Genomic DNA, 9,424 nt, shown 5'->3' with positions numbered 1-9,424 from the left:
CATCCTATTTCGTTGGTGTCCTGTGATTTTTTTTGCAGAGGAGGTGAAATCCTTCCTTGCTGATACCACATTTATAATTTTAAGAAAAATTAGGTCTGGGAAATATGGGAACAAAACAGTTTGCAATATGCCTCCCTATCAGCCTTTGCTAACCTGGTATCCTCCAGATCTTTTGGACTACAGCCCCAGCTGGTACGGCAGTCTCCGTGCCACTGCATGCTTTTTTGTGTGCTCATTCTGTATATTATTTTTTATGAATTGCTTCCCACAAGGCACCCCAAATAATTTGCAATACTATAAAAACATACATGAACAATTGCATAGATAAAAACAGCTCAAACAATTGAGGTACAGAGCATGCTTATCAAATTTGCAGATGATACAAAATTGGAGGGCATAGCTAATACCGTGGAAGTCAGAAACAAAATTCAAAGGGACCTTGATAGGCTGGAGCATTGGGCTGAAAACAACAGAATGAAATTCAACAGGGATAAATGCCAAGTGCTACACTTAGGAAAAAGAAACCAAATGCACAGTTATAAGATGGGGGATACTTGGCTCAGCAGTACAACATGTGAGAACGATCTTGGAATTGTCGTTGATCACAAGCTGAATATGAGTCAACAGTGTGATGTGGCTGCAAAAAAGGCAAATGCTATATTAGGCTGCATTAACAGAAGTATAGTTTCCAAATCGCGTGAAGTATCAGTTCCCCTCTATTCAGCACTGGTTAGGCCTCATCTTCAATACTGCTTCCAGTTCTGGTCTCCGCACTTCAAGAAGGATGCAGACAAACTAGAACAGGTTCAGAGGAGGGCAACAAGGATGATCGGGACTAGAAACCAAGCCCTATGAGGAGAGACTGAAAGAAATGGGCATGTTTAGCGTGGAAAAGACTGAGGGGAGATATGATAGCACTCTTCAAGTACATGAAAGGTTGTCACACAGAGGGCTGGGATCTCTTCTCAATCATGCCAGAGTGCAGGACACGGAATAACGGGCTCAAGTTGCAGGAAGCCAGATTTTGACTGGACATCAGGAAAAACTTCCTAACTGTTAGAGCCATATGACAATGGAACCAATGACCTAGAGAGGTAGTGGGCTCTCAGACACTGGAGGCATTCAAGAGGCAGCTGGACAGCCATCTGTTGGGAATGCTTTGATTTGGATTCCTGCATTGAGCAGGAGGTTGGACTTGATGGCCTTATAGGCCCCTTCCAAATCTACTATTCTATGATTCTATGAGAATATTTTAGATATCATAGCCCCTAGATGTGTAAGGCTCTGTACATCAGTACCAGCATGTTGAACATAGCCTGGTAGCTAATTGGCAGCCAATGCAGTTCTTTCAGCAGCAGCATATTAGGATGGTGATATTCTACCCCAGTGAGCGGGTGAGCTGCTGTAGTTTACCCTAGCTGCATATTCTGTGCAGCCCCACATACAACACACTGAAGCAATCCAATCTGGAGGTTACCAGGACATGGATAGCAGTGGTCAGGCTATTCCAGTCTACACATAGCCATTCCTTTCTTTCCAACCAAACCTAGTAAAAATCACTCCTAGTCACTGAGGTCACTCTGGCAAAAGAGAAATCCAGGGGCATGCCCAAACTACACACTGGCTCCTTTAGAGGAAGAATGACCCTATCCAAATCAGGTGTTTTGCCAGTTCTGTGGGCTTGGGAACTGCCTACCCACTGTGCCTGTCTTGCCGCAATTCAGTGACAGTTTATTGGTCCTCATCCAGCTCATACCGAGTACAGGAACTGGTCCAGGGCTTGCAGGGCCTCTCCCGACTCAGATGTTGCAGAGAAACAGCTGGGTTTCATGAGCTACTCTGTATATAAATGGCTTGACATGCATGAAGACATAGTTTACAGCCATCTTTCCCTACTGACTATAAAATGTGCACAGGCCCTTTATAGACCTTGAACAAGTCACCAGATTTTGGCACCCTGACCTCACTGGACCAGCAGAGGTAAGTGACAGTCTCTATTAAACAGGCCCTCCCTCTCCCAAGGTAAAATGGATGATGTCAGTGGAACATCACAGGTGCACATTGCAATTGTCATGCCTGCTCTCACCCAGGCCAGAAATTGTATTTCCAACAAGATTAAGTGTACAGCTGCACATGTGTTGAATGTATCAGACCCTAGGTGTTTTGTGTGTGTGTTTTGCAGGGGTGATGGAGCTGATCATGTTTGATTTGAACATTACACCTACAGTTAAGCCACGTATGACCTTGGCTGTATGTCCCAAATGTTAATTAAATCAGACTTGGGACCTATGATGCCCACTCTCGGTCCCATTGCAGTGGCATGCACTTTTTTTATCTAATGAGCACATCATTAAGTTTAACCAGCTCTCCCTTAGAGGATTTCCACCATTACCCTTGTTTTTGGCACCAAGTGGATTTATCAAGGCAGCTGATGCTTCCGGAAAGACATCAGATGTGTGCAATAGCTGGTTCCAGGTAAATCAGCAGATTAGCAGATGCTCTGTTGGCTTCCCATCTGTTTTCATTTTATTCCCACAACATCATCTGGGAGTGGGTGTTGTAATCAGCTAAAAGAAAAAAGCTTAATGCGATCTTTCTTTCCCATTCAAAGCACAGCTCAGCTGTTCCTGCTATTTCTAATGTTCAGGGATCCGTGCTGGTGCTTACAGTGCCAAAACAGCAAACGCCACACACACAAGGAAGACAGTAGGGTGGAGGGAACTTCAAGATTTGCAGAAGTATGAAAAGAATTAGGGGAAGATACCCTAAGGGGGAAACCCCCAAAGTAGCCCAATGACTTGCAGTGGAGGCTGATCCGTTAGGCAAATGGGCCTAATGCCTCACCAACATCAGCCTGCCCTCGGCCATCTCCCACCTGCCTGCTTTCCTGCACACAACCAGTCAGGGGGTGACTGCCTGCTATTGGTCTCCCAGCCTTCTGGCCTGCCAGTGCCAATGGGCACTGGTCACCAGTGCCAACGAAGACTGTGTGCTCAGCACCCACAGAAAGCTGACTCTTCAGGGAGGGGAATACTGAAAACTGGATGGGAGGGAGAAGGAAATGGAATATTGTGGAGGGAGTGGGTTGAATGATCAGAACAGTGAACACGAGTACAGTGTACTGCAACATTTTGTTGCAGGTAATCTAATATTTGAAAGTAATCAAAGAATAAAAGCTTGAATACATGAATGCAGGATCACGGTTTTCAAAAAACTGATAAAAAGTTTTGTTGTTTATATACTTTCATAGTGACTCAGAGTTTCAATCAGGCTGCAATCTTAAACGCAATTATTAAAGAGTGTGCCCCTTTGGACTTCAGAGCAACTTACTTATGAATAAACATGTTTCAGATGAAGCGGAGCTTCCTCCGGAGTATGGAGCTGACATTAAAGAACATTTATGCTACAAAGTAGCCTAATTGGCCTCATTGCTGACCGTCCACCTGCAGAATCTCATCTCATATTCTGAGCCAGAGAAGAACCTCTCAGTGAAATGGGTATGAGATCTGAGCACTACAAGATGGGACAAAATCATATTTTGAATGAAGTAATTCTGAACTTCAGTGACATCACATGCTATGCATGAATAGCTGCCCATAACTCAGTACAAGGCATCTACCTATGTTCATCAAAGCGGGCAGTTTTGTTTTAAAAATATTACTCCCAGTTATGTGTATGTGGGGGGGGGACATTTTAATTTAATATTCTGGGGTCTTTAGCCCCAAGTACCTCTCAGTTTCAGGGTATCTCCAACTAGGGAGCGGTATTATTTCCTCACAGAAAATATGACTTTCCTCTTCATCTAGCATGTAGATCTTTGAGAAACAAGCACAGAGAAATGAGTACTGGGGAATGCCTGTCTGTCAGACTCCCAATTTATGAGGAGAAAGAGGGAAAGTGTAATGTCCTTAGGAGAAGCGGGCCTTCAGATCACTAGGGTTAAGCACACCTAACCCATTTTGACCTGACATCTCCTCAGATGGATCCTATTCTGTATAATGCCAAAGAGGCAGCACCTCTCAGTGGCTCTCAAGGGAAAAGCCGAGGCTCACTCAAGTGGGGTCCAGGGTAGGAGTAGGCAGAGAGGTTGCCTCTGGGTCTTGGGGGAGCCATGCCAGCGATAGGCTATCCATCTTCCTGCATGATCTAATTAGACCTAATTCAATTTAAGGTCACAGGAGGACAGGGGAGAAGCCAGGAAAAAGGCAGAAGGGAAGTGGAAACAGACAAAGAATGATGGATGCCCAATTATGGCTTGGACTGAATGAAGGCAGAGGTTAGAAGGGTAAGTAGCTGTAAGAATTAAGCACAGGATTGAATTGGGTTGAGGCCCAACAGGAACAGCTTCTCTGCCCTCCCTTAAACCACAAGAGGAGCACAGGGGCTGTGGGGGAGGTGGAATATTAAAAAGTGGAATCTGTCTCTCTCACATGCACACACAAGAAAAGAAGACATTTCCTTATGAGTAAAAAATGGCAAGCAAACTTTCTGTCAGGGCTTGATTAAAAACTGCTAGATGGCCATGCTTGGGGTTGGGTCTACAGGCCATCCATGATAATGATGTTTTGTTTTGTTTTGTTTATTTATGAATCGCTTCCTATTAAGCCACTCAAATCTATTTATCTATCTATCTGTCTGTCTGTCTGTCTACCTGTCTGTCTGTCTTTCTATCTAATCTCAATTTCAAATCCAATACAGATAGGGACTGGGATAAATAGTCATCACACTGCTGACTTACCCTGGTTTTGCAAGGCAATTTAACTATGTCCTTAGCTTAGGGCACAACCAATACAACCAGAATATGATGTCACTATAAAATCCACATGAGAGCCAGTGTGGTGTAGTGGTTAAGGTGTTGGACTATGACCTGGGAGACCACAGTTTGAATCCCCACACAGCCATGAAGTTGACTGGGTGACCTTGGGCCAGTCACTGCCTCTCAGCCTCAGAGGAAGGCAATGGTAAACCACCTCTGAATACCACTTACCATGAAAACCCTGTTCATAGGGTTGCCATAAGTCGGGATCAACTTGAAGGCAGTCCATTTCCATTTCATTTTCATAAAATCCACATGAACCAAGAGCAATAAACACCTATTTAGATCAGCTCATGTAATTGTAAATCAAAAATAGATCTGTGGAAACATTTTTTTTAATTGCCTGGGGAAACAGTCAAAACCTTTTTGGGGTGTATTTCAAGTCCCGCTCTAGAGATGCACATCTGTCCTGTTTCAGAGTTTTTTTTATTTTAATCATGAGGGTGTCTTGCATTGCACGTGAAGGAAATTTCAGAATCCTAGCAGGAAGGGAATAGTGCAAAGGTGGGGAATCTTCAGGCCAAGGGCCACATGTCTTTGTGGGCAACCGACCAGGAGCCAGCAAGGCATGCCAAAGATTGTTCTGAGGAAAGAAGAAAGTACAGATTCAACCTTGGCGTTAAAGCTCGGGGCCCATAACGGGACCCCATAGAGAAGTTGGGAAAGAGTTTTGAGTTTAAACACTTGAATCGCGGCAGGTACTTATTGCCCACCCTTAGTAAAGAAAAAATGGATTATTTTCTTAACTGAATTGAGAGCAGATTGGATCGCAGAGCAAATATGAGAGGACCAAGAAAGGGTTGACTGGAATAACACCCCCAGATATCTAAACTGCTTGACTTGTTCGATTGTCTGACCCTTAATCTTCCATGGATGGACAGACCATCGATGAGAAAAAACTAGAATTTTAGACTTGTTAAAATTGATAGTTAACGAGTTCTCAGAACAATAGTTCATAAAGGCGCTTAAAAGGCGTTTTAACCCCACATTCGATAGGGACATTAAAACAGCATCATCTGCATATAGAAGGAGGGGACAATCAGATCCAGCCAGTTTATGGGAGTGGAAATTTGGAGAAGAACAGCAATGTTTCAGGTCATTAAGAAAGAGGTTAAATAAGGTAGAGGCTAGAACACAGCCCTGACGGACCCCCTTGGAGGCTAGGATGGAACTGGTCAGGCTGCCGTTCGCTCCACAATGAACGCGAAGGGTAGTGCGTTGATATAGGCGTTTTATAAGAAAAAGTAGTCTCTTGTCAATCGTGGAGCGAGATAGCTTGGACCATAGCTTAGTTCTTGAGACCGAGTCAAAGGCCGCTTTAAGGTCCATAAAGGCAACTGCAAGCCCATTGCCGTGGGAAGAGGTATATTTCTCTGCTAGGTGAAATAATATTAGACAATGGTCCAAGGGGGATTTTCCCTTTCTAAAACCTGCTTGCTCTTGGCCCAGAATGTTTTCTTCCTCGATCCAAGAGATCCAAGGACTAGAAGAAGACAGAAGCAGTAAAAGGGAGGGGAAAACAACAGTTCTTTATGACCCCAGGGATTCCTATTGCCTGGTGTCCAAACAACAACAATTGCCTGGTGTCCAAACAAGTCACAGCTGTGACTCCATTCATTGGTTAAAAATACTGAAAGTCGGGAGCAGCCAGGCTGGCTCATTCTACAGAAATTGCTTAGAAGGGTACCTGCACATTTTGCTCCATCATTTTCTTTCTAGGAGGACTGGGGACTTACTTTTGTGTTGTTGTTAATGAAAGCTCAGAGTCTGGGCCACCTACCGGGGTGCCAGTAAAGGCCGTCACAGACACCATGGCACCTGCAGGCACTGACTTGGCGACCCCTATATTGATATGAGCTAATGAGTGGTGATGCCGTTGGCATTTGTTTGATGGCTGAAATTTTATTGTTGAGCTTATGCTGCTCGCTGCCATGAGATTTTTTCCCTTAATGTTGGCATTTTTTTTGCAAATAAGACGTAAAATTGAATGAAGACTTTCTTCATCTCCCAGGCATTTTAGCATGTGTTTTATATTGTTTTAAATTTTTAAATTGTGTTTTAAATTGTTTTTTAAAAGATGTATTTTAAATTGTATTTGTTTTTAGTTACTGTAAACCTCCCAGAGAGCTTTGGCTATGGGGCGGTATACAAGTATAATTAATTAATGTATGTATGTATGTATGTATGTATACCTGGGTTCTCCAAAGCTTTGTCTGGGGTGGAGGAGTTCAGGTACATTAATCACTCCTACATCCGTACTTGAAAAAAAGTGTCTGGATGTGGGACCCCTTCTCCCCCCCCCTTTCCAAACAAATATAAAAGAGAGCAATCCAGACTGCTTTGAGCCACCTGGTTTCACAACTTTAATATAATTGTCTGCCTCACAATGAAACTGTGATCATTGTCTGGGCGCAAATCGACTTATAAAAATGACCTTTCACTCTTTGTGACGGGAAATTATAGCAGCCGCATATATGCTGCTGTTATCTAATTAACTTCTGATAGATGTTCATCGTGGGAGTCATTTAGGGTTGATTCATGGAGGCACAATGCTAAGATTCTCAGTATGTGGAAAAAAGGAATTCTGGAGGACCATTTCACCCGCTTTGCTAACTTACTGATAATTCTGGGTTGTAGTGACCCCAACTTTAGTTGTTTTTGTGATGTGTGTTTATTTATGGTAGGCGTATTTCTATCCTGCCTTTCCACTGTAGTTACAGAGCTCAGGGTTGGATGCAACAGTTTAAAAAATGTGACAAAAATGCCCCCAATCAACCAATACAATACAAAAGGGGGGACCTTTTCTTTAGCGAGGACTGCTTTAGGAACACAGGAAGGTGCCTTTCATTGAGTCAGACCCTTGGCCCATCTAGCTCGATAGTGGCAGCGGCACCCCAGGGTTTCAGAAAAGGTTCTCTTCCAGCTCTGTCTGGACATGCCAGGGATGGAACCCAGGCCCTTCTGCATGCAAAGCAGATGCTCTTCCACTGAGTTACACCGATTCTCCTGTGAAGCTGTCAGGGGCAATGAAATGTGTCCGAAAAGAGGAGGCCACACATAGTATGCACAAACATCAACAAAAACAACTTTAATACACAACGGTTTATGGAGGGGGAAAACATGCAGCAGGTGAGGTGGCTGTTCGTAATGCCAAATTGAAACCAAAAGATCGGTGCCTGAGAGCTAGCTGACTCAGGGTGTTCCTGCCAGAGGTGGAAAAGGTCAAAGCCATCTACCTGTGTGAGTTTCTGCAAGACCTGCTCCCTGCATTTCTGGCTGATTTCCACCTGGCCTGGGAGGGCGGGGCCCTGTCTCTCTCCAGCCACAAAAGCAGCAACTGCTGAAGGGGCCAGAGACCATCTACCTGTGTGAGTTTCTGCAAGACCTGCTCCCTGCATTTCTGGCTGATTTCCACCTGGCCTGGAAGGGCGGGGCCCTGTCTCTCTCCAGCCACAAAAGCAGCAACTGCTGAAGGGGCCAGAGACCATCTACCTGTGTGAGTTTCTGCAAGACCTGCTCCCTGCATTTCTGGCTGATTTCCACCTGGCCTGGAAGGGCGGGGCCCTGTCTCTCTCCAGCCACAAAAGCAGCAACTGCTGAAGGGGCCAGAGACCATCTACCTGTGTGAGTTTCTGCAAGACCTGCTCCCTGCATTTCTGGCTGATTTCCACCTGGCCTGGAAGGGCGGGGCCCTGTCTCTCTCCAGCCACAAAAGCAGCAACTGCTGAAGGGGCCAGAGACCATCTACCTGTGTGAGTTTCTGCAAGACCTGCTCCCTGCATTTCTGGCTGATTTCCACCTGGCCTGGGAGGGCGGGGCCCTGTCTCTCTCCAGCCACAAAAGCAGCAACTGCTGAAGGGGCCAGAGACCATGTGTGTGTATGTGTGCATGAATCTGCTGCTCGGGATGTCTATAGACTACTGGGGTTTTGTTTTGTATTATATGTTATATTTTACTCTATGTTATATTTTAGTCTATGTACGCCGCCTAGAGTGGCCGTTAATTCGGCCAGATAGGCGGCCTAGAAATAAAATTAAAAATTAAAAAAAAGCCCAGAGTAGGCAATGCACCCCTTTTCTCTTTTGCTGTCTGCCACCCTCTTCTCTCCCCCTCTCTCTTTCTGTCACCCCCTTTTCTCTCTCTCTCTCTCTCTCTCGAGGCTGCCCCCTTTCCTCCCCTTTCTCTCACTACATGCCAGCCACCTGAAATTAGTCCAGCCTCAGCCGTGCGCTCTACAGATGCTTTGGACTACAACTCCCATCATACCTAACTTTTGACCCTGCTGGCTGAAGTTGTAGTGCAAAACATCTTGAAGGCACCAGGTTGACAAAGGTTGGATGAAACTGGGGGCTGCAAGAAATTAGGACTCCAGGTAGGGAAGAAATTTGATTGTTTCCATTTAAATGTGAACCTACCTAATCTCTGCTTTCTGAAACAATGTGCAAACTGATACAGAGCCACCCTTCAAAATGTGCACTTCTCTGAATCTTGCAACACAGTTCTCCAGTCAAGTAATGTATACACAAATGCATATACTAGGGGGAAGTGTGCATAAATAAATATATATATCACTGAAAACAACATTCATAATATTGGGGGAAATTGCTT

Source organism: Rhineura floridana, chromosome 16 (assembly GCF_030035675.1).
Source record: "Rhineura floridana isolate rRhiFlo1 chromosome 16, rRhiFlo1.hap2, whole genome shotgun sequence".
NCBI classification, from domain to species: Eukaryota; Metazoa; Chordata; class Lepidosauria; order Squamata; family Rhineuridae; genus Rhineura; species Rhineura floridana.
The sequence above is the reverse complement of the archived record's forward strand: the minus strand, read 5'-3'. Positions refer to the sequence as shown.